The sequence below is a fragment of the Orussus abietinus genome, unplaced genomic scaffold, assembly GCF_000612105.2.
Source record: "Orussus abietinus isolate OABI.00-Male unplaced genomic scaffold, Oabi_2.0 scaffold838, whole genome shotgun sequence".
NCBI lineage: Eukaryota > Metazoa > Arthropoda > Insecta > Hymenoptera > Orussidae > Orussus > Orussus abietinus.
Window position 1 is genome coordinate 4,393 of NW_019394991.1, and position 9,420 is coordinate 13,812.

The following is a 9,420-nucleotide window of genomic DNA, read 5'->3' on the forward strand; positions in this document are numbered from 1 at the left end:
TTGTTTTCAAATTGAGTTTCTAATTTTATTTATATGGTTAGATTTAGTTTATATATTTTTTTTATTTTATAAGATGAAGTAGAAAACTGAACATTTTCCCAGACATTATTCCGAGGCAAAACAAATTTTTTGGAATGGATGTACTTGTATTATGTGGGGGAAAATATACTATGACATTTGGGAAAAATAACTGATTAGAGTTTTAATAGTATGAAAGTACTATTGTATTTGGCAAAGATAATTGATTTCCATTGTTGAGCTATTTTTGTAATTGAAGTCGGAAATAAAAATGTATTTGGCAAAGTTTTTTTTACACCGTAGGTGTTTTTTGAAGATTGTGATTTACGCGAGATTTGTGTAAATGGAATATTGGTGCCTCAAATGCTCTCGTCACTTACGCATGAGCCCAGTGAGAAAGTGGTTCTGACCCGATCGACCGGACGTCTTTATTTGAAAATAGTGAGTTGTCCCATCGTGGATGAAGTCCAGGGGAATCTGGCTGATGCTGCACCGGTGCCCGATCGTCTGGGAGCATGCGCGGATGGGGTTGATGAACTACCCTTCGTCCCTTGCAGCGATGTCAGAACGGATTCTGCGTATCGAGACGTGCCTTTAAGTGAAACGAACGACTCGGTTGTTATTAATGAAGGATTTATAATTTTGATCGTATTAATGGTGACGTTGATTATGGTGGTAATGATGATAATGTTCGTTAAGAGAATCTCGTAGATAACTGTGTTAGAAATGAGGATGTGGGTGTTAAGGGGGGTGATAATGACGGAATTAAAATTGGTATCAATGACTGTAATGAGAACGACGACAGCTATAATGATGACGGTCGCGTTGGGGATGATGAATATTTTGATGATAATAACGAGGTTAATGTTGTAATTGAAGAACAGATTGGGGGTGATATTTTTGATGATGAGAGGTGGAACAATGATGGTGATCATGAGACTGACGCTGAGGTCCGCTTCGGCAACGCGTGCAAAGGGGTGGTACAACGTTGCGGTCCGGAAATTCTCTCGTGAAAGTATGTCAAGTATACGTGACGAACGAAACAAGTCGGTCTTCCAACAACGTAGGAAATCCGTCGTTACCGGTCGATTCGGACGAGGCTCGAGATCGAGACCAACTTAATACAGACGCCGATCAGGAGACCGAGACCGCTATTGCTGAGGCCCTCCGTCGTATTAAAGAGGAAGCTATTGGATTGGCGAGGCAGCAACGCGAATCACTGGTTTCTCTAATTTTAAAGTATGAGTCGTTATTTTCGGGCGAGCTTGGATGTGCGTCGACGTATGTCCATCGAATCCAGCCGCGAAGGGAAAAACCCTTAATTCGGCATTCGTATTCAGTGCCTTACGCGCTGAGGGAGGCGGTACAGGTTGAGGTCGAACGGATGTTGGCTTCGGGTATTATAGAGAGGTCGGAAAGTCCTCACGTTAACTAGCGGCGGATCGTGCAAAAAAAAGGACGGGCGAATTTGGCTTTGCCTTGATGCCCGAAATCTTAATAATTTTATCGAAGGGGATCACGAGGCGCCACCGCGTATCGATGAGATTATACAGAAGTACCATGGGGTTCAATATATGTCTTTGAGACCGGACTTTCTTTTTCTCATGCTTTATTATTTCAATTTTGATTTTGTCCAGAATATCGAAAGTCCGCTCCCGACGCGGCCTGGGTCAAGGGCTGTCGGGGCTGAAACTTGGCCGTAAAAGAGTTGGGCGCCAGTTAATTTTAATAAAATTAACAAAAACAATTCCATTTATTTTATTTTACGAAACAATTAATTAGGGTTCAAATGGGATAACCCAAAAGGAAGGAGATTCCGAATTTCCAAGAACATTGAATAAACTAATTGAGCAGAATATACAGGTACTTACGAAATGAAACGCGTTTCCGAAGGTCCTTCGGAAACCGACTCTCTTGGTTTAATAATACTTGCTCCATATGATCTTCCTACTTAGATTAACTTAACAATTAAATTTACAATTAAAGGCATGCAATTGCCAAAAGTAACGAACGGGTCGAGAGTTAATTTGAGAGTGATTCTCTACGTGTTAAGAGGGGGAATCGGTGACTTCGGGTACCGGACCGCGAGCTCGTAGGCGACACTTAAATCATACTCGACAACCGGCGCCGAATTCAAAATTGACGGTAGATCGTGGTTCCGTCGCTTTAAGGCCTTAAAAGTGTTGAATATACTATAGGTTTCGGTGGGATCAGTCGCGAGACGTTGAGGCAAAATTTTCTGTTACATCTTTTATCGATTTATCGCATGGTTATTGGCAAATCCCTCTTGATCCGGAATCGCGCCCCTTTACCGCTCTCCGTGTGGGCACGGCACTGTATCAGTTTTGTCGCGTTCCGTTTGGTCTTAAGACTGCGGGCAGCGCATTTATTCGCGCGTTGCATGCAGCTCTTGGTCCGGAATTTGATGCTTTTTTGACGACATATCGACGTGCTTATCGCGTCAGAGAGTTCCGACGCACATTTGGGGCACCTAGACTTAATTTTTAAACGACTTCGTGAGTGTAATTTTACCTTGAATCTCGCTAAATCGGTGTTCTGTAAGCAGTCGCTTAATTTTTTAGGTTTCGTTTTATCAATTCACGGAGTAGTTCCGGATCCAAAAAGGCTTGAGGTGATTCATAGTTTTGCGGAGCCCCGGAATAAAAGACAGCTCCAACAGTTTTTGGGCTGTTGTAATTATTATCGACAGTTTTGCGTTAATTATTCTAAATTTCTTGATCCCTTTCGCGAGTTGCTATCTACGGATGCTCCGTGGAATTGAACCACAGAGTATAGTAAACAGTATGTTGCATTCAAGGAAATCTTTCTACGTGCTATGATACTCTATCATTTTGATCCGTCCAAACCGTCTCGTCTTGAAACTGATGCTTCTGATCATGGGATATGCGGAGTCTTGTATCAGCTTGATGGCGAAAATGGGCCGCGTTTGGTAGCGATCGTTAGTAGATGTCTGACGGTCGCGGAATCGCGATATACGGTGACCGAGCGGGAGGTTTCGGCGATCGTGTTCTCAGTTTCAAAATTCCGCGTATACCTAGTTGGTTCAAGATTTACGGTCGTATCCGATCATAAATGTTTAACTTTCCTCGGAAATACTGTTTATCAGAATGCTCGTATTCAACGCTGGTGTTTGTTGCTGCAGCAATTTGATTTTGATGTAAATTATTGTCGGGGAAAAGATAATGTCGTAGCCGATTTTTTTAGTAGGAACCTGGAGGGTGTATTTTGTGAACCGTCTTCCGAGTCCCTCGCGATACGTGCACTCGCTCGCTATCTGCCGTCTCGCGGTCGAGGGAGATGGTGGAAGGCGCGTTATGTCGGCAATTTCCCTAGAAGATCGGCGGTATGATAAGGAATTGGCTAGTTTAAAGGCGGCTCAACAGCGTAATCCTAAGCTTCGGAAACTGATGGACCAATGTCAATCATCGGAATTGCATCATGAATTAATGACGTATCAAGGAGTATTATTTCACCGCCCCCGAGGCCGGCAAAATTGGTTAGTAATGGTTCCCCGTGATTTCGTTTTAAGCGTTGTCCGCACGGTTCATGAGCGTTTGGGCCATGTTGGAGGTTATAACATGTTAGTTTATTTATCGAACTTCTACTATTGGAAGGATCTTCGTCGCGACGAAGCGATTCTACATGCGACATATGTCAAAGGTCGAAATATAGTAACACGGCTAGTAAGGGCGCTTATTGTCCGATCATACCCGATCATCCGGGCGAACTAGTTGCGGTTGATTTTTATAGACCGTTGCCGTGATCCGTCAGCGGGGTCCAATACATTTTTGTCGTTATGGACGTTTTCGGTAAATACGTCGGACTTTATCCATTGCGGAAGGCCACTGCTAAGGTGGCCAGCGAAAATTTTTATGTAGTTATTATTCGATGGCCGGAAAACCTCGGCGGGTATTATCGGATAATGACACACAATTTACATCCGTCCTTCGGAAATAGCGATTAGAATCCGAAGCTATAACAATTTCTTATAGTTCGGACCGTCATCCGCAGTCGAATCCTGTAGAGAGGATCATGAGAGAAATCAGTCGCTTTCTGCGTAGTGGGGGGAGTAAGGTGGGCAAAAGAAATTCCCCGGATTCAGGAGTTATTCAATATTACTTCCCATTGCAGCACTGGTCATCCTCCGGTTGAGGTACATTTCGGACAACCCGTTATTGATCGGGTACAAAAAATAATAAAATTTCCTGAAGGCGTAACCGTGGACAGAGAAAAAATACTGATTGCGGTGTGATACATTATCTCAAAAGAAATGCTAATTATCGGGCTAAGCAACAAAAAGTAATAGCAGAGACCGTCTTGGAGGTGGGAGCCCTTGTTTTAGTTCGTGTCCCTCATGCGTCCAAAGCCATCGATAAGCTTACAGCGAAGTTTTTTGAAGTTTATGAGGGATCGTACCGCGTGGGCAAGCGAGTTGGACGAAATGCGTATTTGTTAATTTATCCGAACGAACCCCGTCGAGAACGAGGGATTTTTAACGATAGTCATTGTAAAAAATATCGGACTCTCGCTGAGAACCATGAATGATGTGTAACTTGTAAATGAGCGAAATGTGATTGTACATTTTTGTATATTAGCGTTTGACGAATCCCGCGGATGCGTGCTCTTGATGTGCGTTCCGGCGTATGATGATATGTGATGCGTTGAATTGTAATGACGTATACTGCAATTAGGAATAACGAATTGTAACGACCGGATTTTTATTCCCTTAGGGGGAATAAAAATGGGGGATGTAAGGATTGTAAGATCGCGGCCGGTCGCAATCGACACGGCACTGATAATCGGGAGGGGGAGCGCTTGGTAGAGGGGACCCACTTTATATTATAAAAATCGCGGAATATCGCTGTCTTGCTTCCGGGATCGCTAACTGCCGAATACCCGCCCTGACCAACATCGACGCAGAGCCGGGGAATCGCTAGGCGCCGATCTTCCGTAAAGGCCCGAGGTCCAAGTGGCCACCAAGGACGGACCTCCGACCAAGAAAGGCCGCCAAGGGCCCAACTCGAGACATCGTCACCTCTCAACGTATCGGCAAGTCCCGCTGACTCAAACCCCTGGCGACTCCCCAGAACGACCGACCGACTCGCAATAAACGACCGTTGACTTGTAATCTCTCGACGCTTTCTATTCGTGCCGTTCAAACTCGAAATACTACAAACATAAAATTACATTTTCATCTTTAACTAGCGGCCCTATAAAGATACAAGGTTGACATTTGGCAAAAAATGTTCTTTAGTAGCAAGCTAATGACTAATTTATGCAAAATTGAATATGGTATAGGAACACTTTTCACATGCTTAAGGTGATATGAAAGAGTCATTCTATATATGTATATCAAAACGTCAAAACATTCATAAAACTTTTCACAATGGTCACAATTTCAATGTCAGGTGTGTTAAAACGACTCACAGACATGGTCACTATTTTCGTAGGTGCTTTCTCTGATTGTAAAAATGAATCCACATTTGATGCAATGTTTGTGCCAGAGGCTGTCATGGGCTTCAATAACTAAAACAAGAATTGAGCTTGATTAAATGTACATATTTAACAAATAATGTTTTTTTTTTCAAATTACTCCAGATAAATTAAACCATATATGCTACAGAGAGATATATGAACCAAAAAGAATAATAAAGTTATGTAATAATTTACAGATATAAATATAAGTTATATAAACTTACGTTACATTCTCAGGAGTCACAATTTCAGTGTCAGGTGTGTTAAAACGGTTCACAGACATGGTCACTATTTGCCTTTCCTTACTTAACGAAGTAGTTTTCAGCTGCTGCTTTTGGCTTGACTTTTTATTTGCCAGTAGTTTGCTAATCTTTGAAGTTGATTTTGAATATTATTCTAAAAATGCAGAAACAATCAGTAGAGTTATGTATAATTTAAAGGAAAGATATTCAAACACCGTGGTAATAAATTAAACTTGAAATGAAATTGAAACTTACAATGCTCACCTCTTTTGACTCCTTAATGGTCTTAATTTGCTTGCCCAAGGAAATTTTCTTAGCTTTAGCATGACTTTCTAGCAATCTTTTGCTTAATATTCACTGCAGAGACTGCTGCAGAACTTTTTCTAGCCGCTGCATGTGAAGTGGCCTGCTAAAAAATTTCTACATTTTTCTTGACCGAATCGTTTGCAGATGAATCGGAGGCATTCTTGAGAAATGTTTTGTTTAACTTGTGCACGCCAAAAGTGGCCCGCTCGAAAAATTCTACTTTTTCCCTGACAGACCCTTCTGTGCATGGACTGAAAAACGCTTTCTGGACAGTAGTTGCTGTAGGTCTGCAGAGGCCAGATGTGCCCTGCTCTAAAGTTTTTATATTTTTTTTTATCGTATGTGCAGTACGTGGATTAAATGTCTTGATCGTTTCGTCAGCTTTAACTGTTTCTTTAAATATCCCTTTGGTATTTGTGAGCGTGATAACAGAAGGCTTGCGCGAATTGGTTTTTGGCGACACAGACTGCAACTCCTTTATCTTAGTCGCAGCTTTAACAAATACGATGCTTCTTCGTTTATCCGTAGTAGTCTCTTCGGTATCCATGTATTTTTTACTTTTATAATATATCGCTTTCAAGCCCCACACCTATCAAAGTAAAAACATTATAAATACTGGTTGTCATTTTCTGGAATCGTTTTGACTTTGAGAATTCCTTTCTTGTGAGTTACTCGTGATGTCTGCTATTAAACGCCCCGAACGTGATTGTGGTAGATACCAGAAGAATTAAGAATAAAGAAGTAGGGTATCAAGTTTCCTGGAAAATTTAATTTCACAGATGTGAAATTAGGATGATCAAGGGAACTTGATACCCTTCTTCATTATTCTTAAAAGACATTTTAACGTTTATGTAACTGTTGTGCACATCTGATATTTCCTTCCCAAAGACTTCTAGAACTTTTTCTTTCGACCAGATGATGGCGAAAACCAAAAATAAAAAGAAAGAATACACTTTGTTATGCCCGGTTAAAGAAATTAGACAGTATACATAGCTTATCATTTACAATATTTAAAACTTCAGAAACTATCTATTTCCACCAATCTTGCACAAGAAGGAGGAAAGCATATAAAAAGAATGCTTTCCGTCTTTCGCATAAAAATAAAGGAACATTTAAAGATGCAATTTAATCCTCCCTTGTACAACTTCTACATCTTGCATTTCAGCCAATTATATATTGAACTATATAACATGTATTAAAAATGCAGTACCATACACTGAAAGTATGAAATTCAGAAAAATACTTTACAGTTTGAGCGGCACTGTTCTTCGTGTGATTCGAATTAAACTGAAATCCCTTGTAAAAGTGGGCGGAGGAAAAAATATGTACCCAGTCTTAAACTTATGTCACACCACCCACAACGTAGCGAAACTAATCATATACTAACAATTAACGTTATCGTAATTACCTGTTCAAAATTTGATTCGTAAATTCACCAACGGTGACTTCTTAGATCTCGTAAATTCACCAACGGTGACTTCTTAGATCTCGTAAATTCACCAACGGTGACTTCTTAGATCTCGTAAATTCACCAACGATACTTCTCAGGTCTACTGATTAGACATTCCCCGTTGTTTCCGTTGTCCCCGCTAATGTTTCTTATGTTGTTGTTGTTGTTCTTTGGCCCCAGAGTGTTCAGAGGTTCTCTGGAAACGACATTTCTGACGAGTAATACCTGAAAAGATTACTAATTTACGGAAAGAATGCTTCCTAATGGTGAGAAATTTGAAGATGATTTTATAAACGATGTTTATTTATTGATAGTTCAAAATTTATTTAACTACCAGTAAAATAAATTTCTTCCATTGTTAAGAAATTAAACCAAATGGAATAACAAAAGGGGTATCGATTTATTCTTATGTAGGGAAATGTAAAAATCATACGCGAAACGATTCGGCTTATATCCGCGGCTAGGTAAGCCTTGGGAGCATTTTTCCCAGCATTCGACTCTCACGCATACTTGTCATGAGTGTAACGCCGAACGTACAGTGACGGATTTCACTTTCGGTCCCGTTCAGGGGGATACCTTTGGGTCACAAAAGGGCCCTACGTCTCAATGTCCCTATCCTCTGCCCTGGCTCGCACCCACCCCTGAGCACACACAAATCCGATTCCGGTTGGGCGCCAGGCGTCCTAGGACACCAAATTTCGGGGGCCCTTCGGCGGCCCTTCCCTAGGGCTCAGGCTCTCCCCGCGAGAGCGGAGCCGGAAGGCGAGGGCGAAGGGTTTATCCCCGGCTTCTCCGAGGCCCGCCCTCGGAGAAGACTTTCCCAAAAAGTGTCGCAACTCCTGAGGGCTTCGCGGCCAGGGCGAAGAGTTAGCTAGCTCAGCTGGGTTAGCCATCGAAATGACCGCGGAGAGGGGCGAGGTAAGGGCGCTCCCGTATAACTCCCGTAATTCGAATCGTCCGGAAGGGACCCGATTTCTTTTTGAGAATTTAAGGGAAAGGTCTGCCTTGGTAAATAAATAAAATGAAATAAGCTGCACAACTAAAGGGTCAAATCACAGTTCGATTTATTCACCCGAGTTAATCTTCGGTTGCCAAAAGTAATAAACAGGATCGATTTTAACAATAAGCCGAACGGCTAAAACCCGACAATGATCCGGCGAGAAAGGGAATCCAAAAGAAAGCTTTTTGAAATAAGTGTTTCCGGAAGGGAAAGTTCACAAATCGTCAAAAGGAACGAACCTGACATAATTTCGGAAAATTAATGCGCGCGCCGCAAGCGCGTCGACAAGAAACCAACTAATTTACAATAATTTTGCTAGAACCAAAAGAATTATATAACAAAGCAATATTAAAGAAAAAGTAAGCAAGGTAGGTAATAAGGGAAATAGGAACGCTCGCCACCTGTATAAAAGGACATGTAAAATTCCATACACCGTTGAGGCGCTTAAAATATTAATATTACAACGGCTGCCGAAAAACAATTATGTTATTTGCAACAAATAAAACGGACATTTAACGAAGGACCCCGCAGGTTCCTGAAAATATGATGTTCGGCCGCGAATTCTCTTCCGACGTGAAGGCTGTATCGGGACTTCAACTTTTGACGAGTCGCGATCTTAAAGGAGATAGATCGCGCGAGGGACTTAGAGTAATTTTAGAAAAGAGGCATCAGCTGAGCTCTCCGTAGGAATGTTAGAAACGACAGATCGGAAATGAAAATATTATTTGCGAGGTACAATAATACAAAATGACGATAATAGAAATTAGGTAGGAAATTGAGGGGTAGTATGTTAAATTATACGCGAACCGAACTGATTCTAGGTGGAACGCTGAAGGGACTTAGAAATATTAATTATTTCGAAAAGAAACTTAAACCGCAAATAATTGCGCGAGGGATGAACTCTAAAT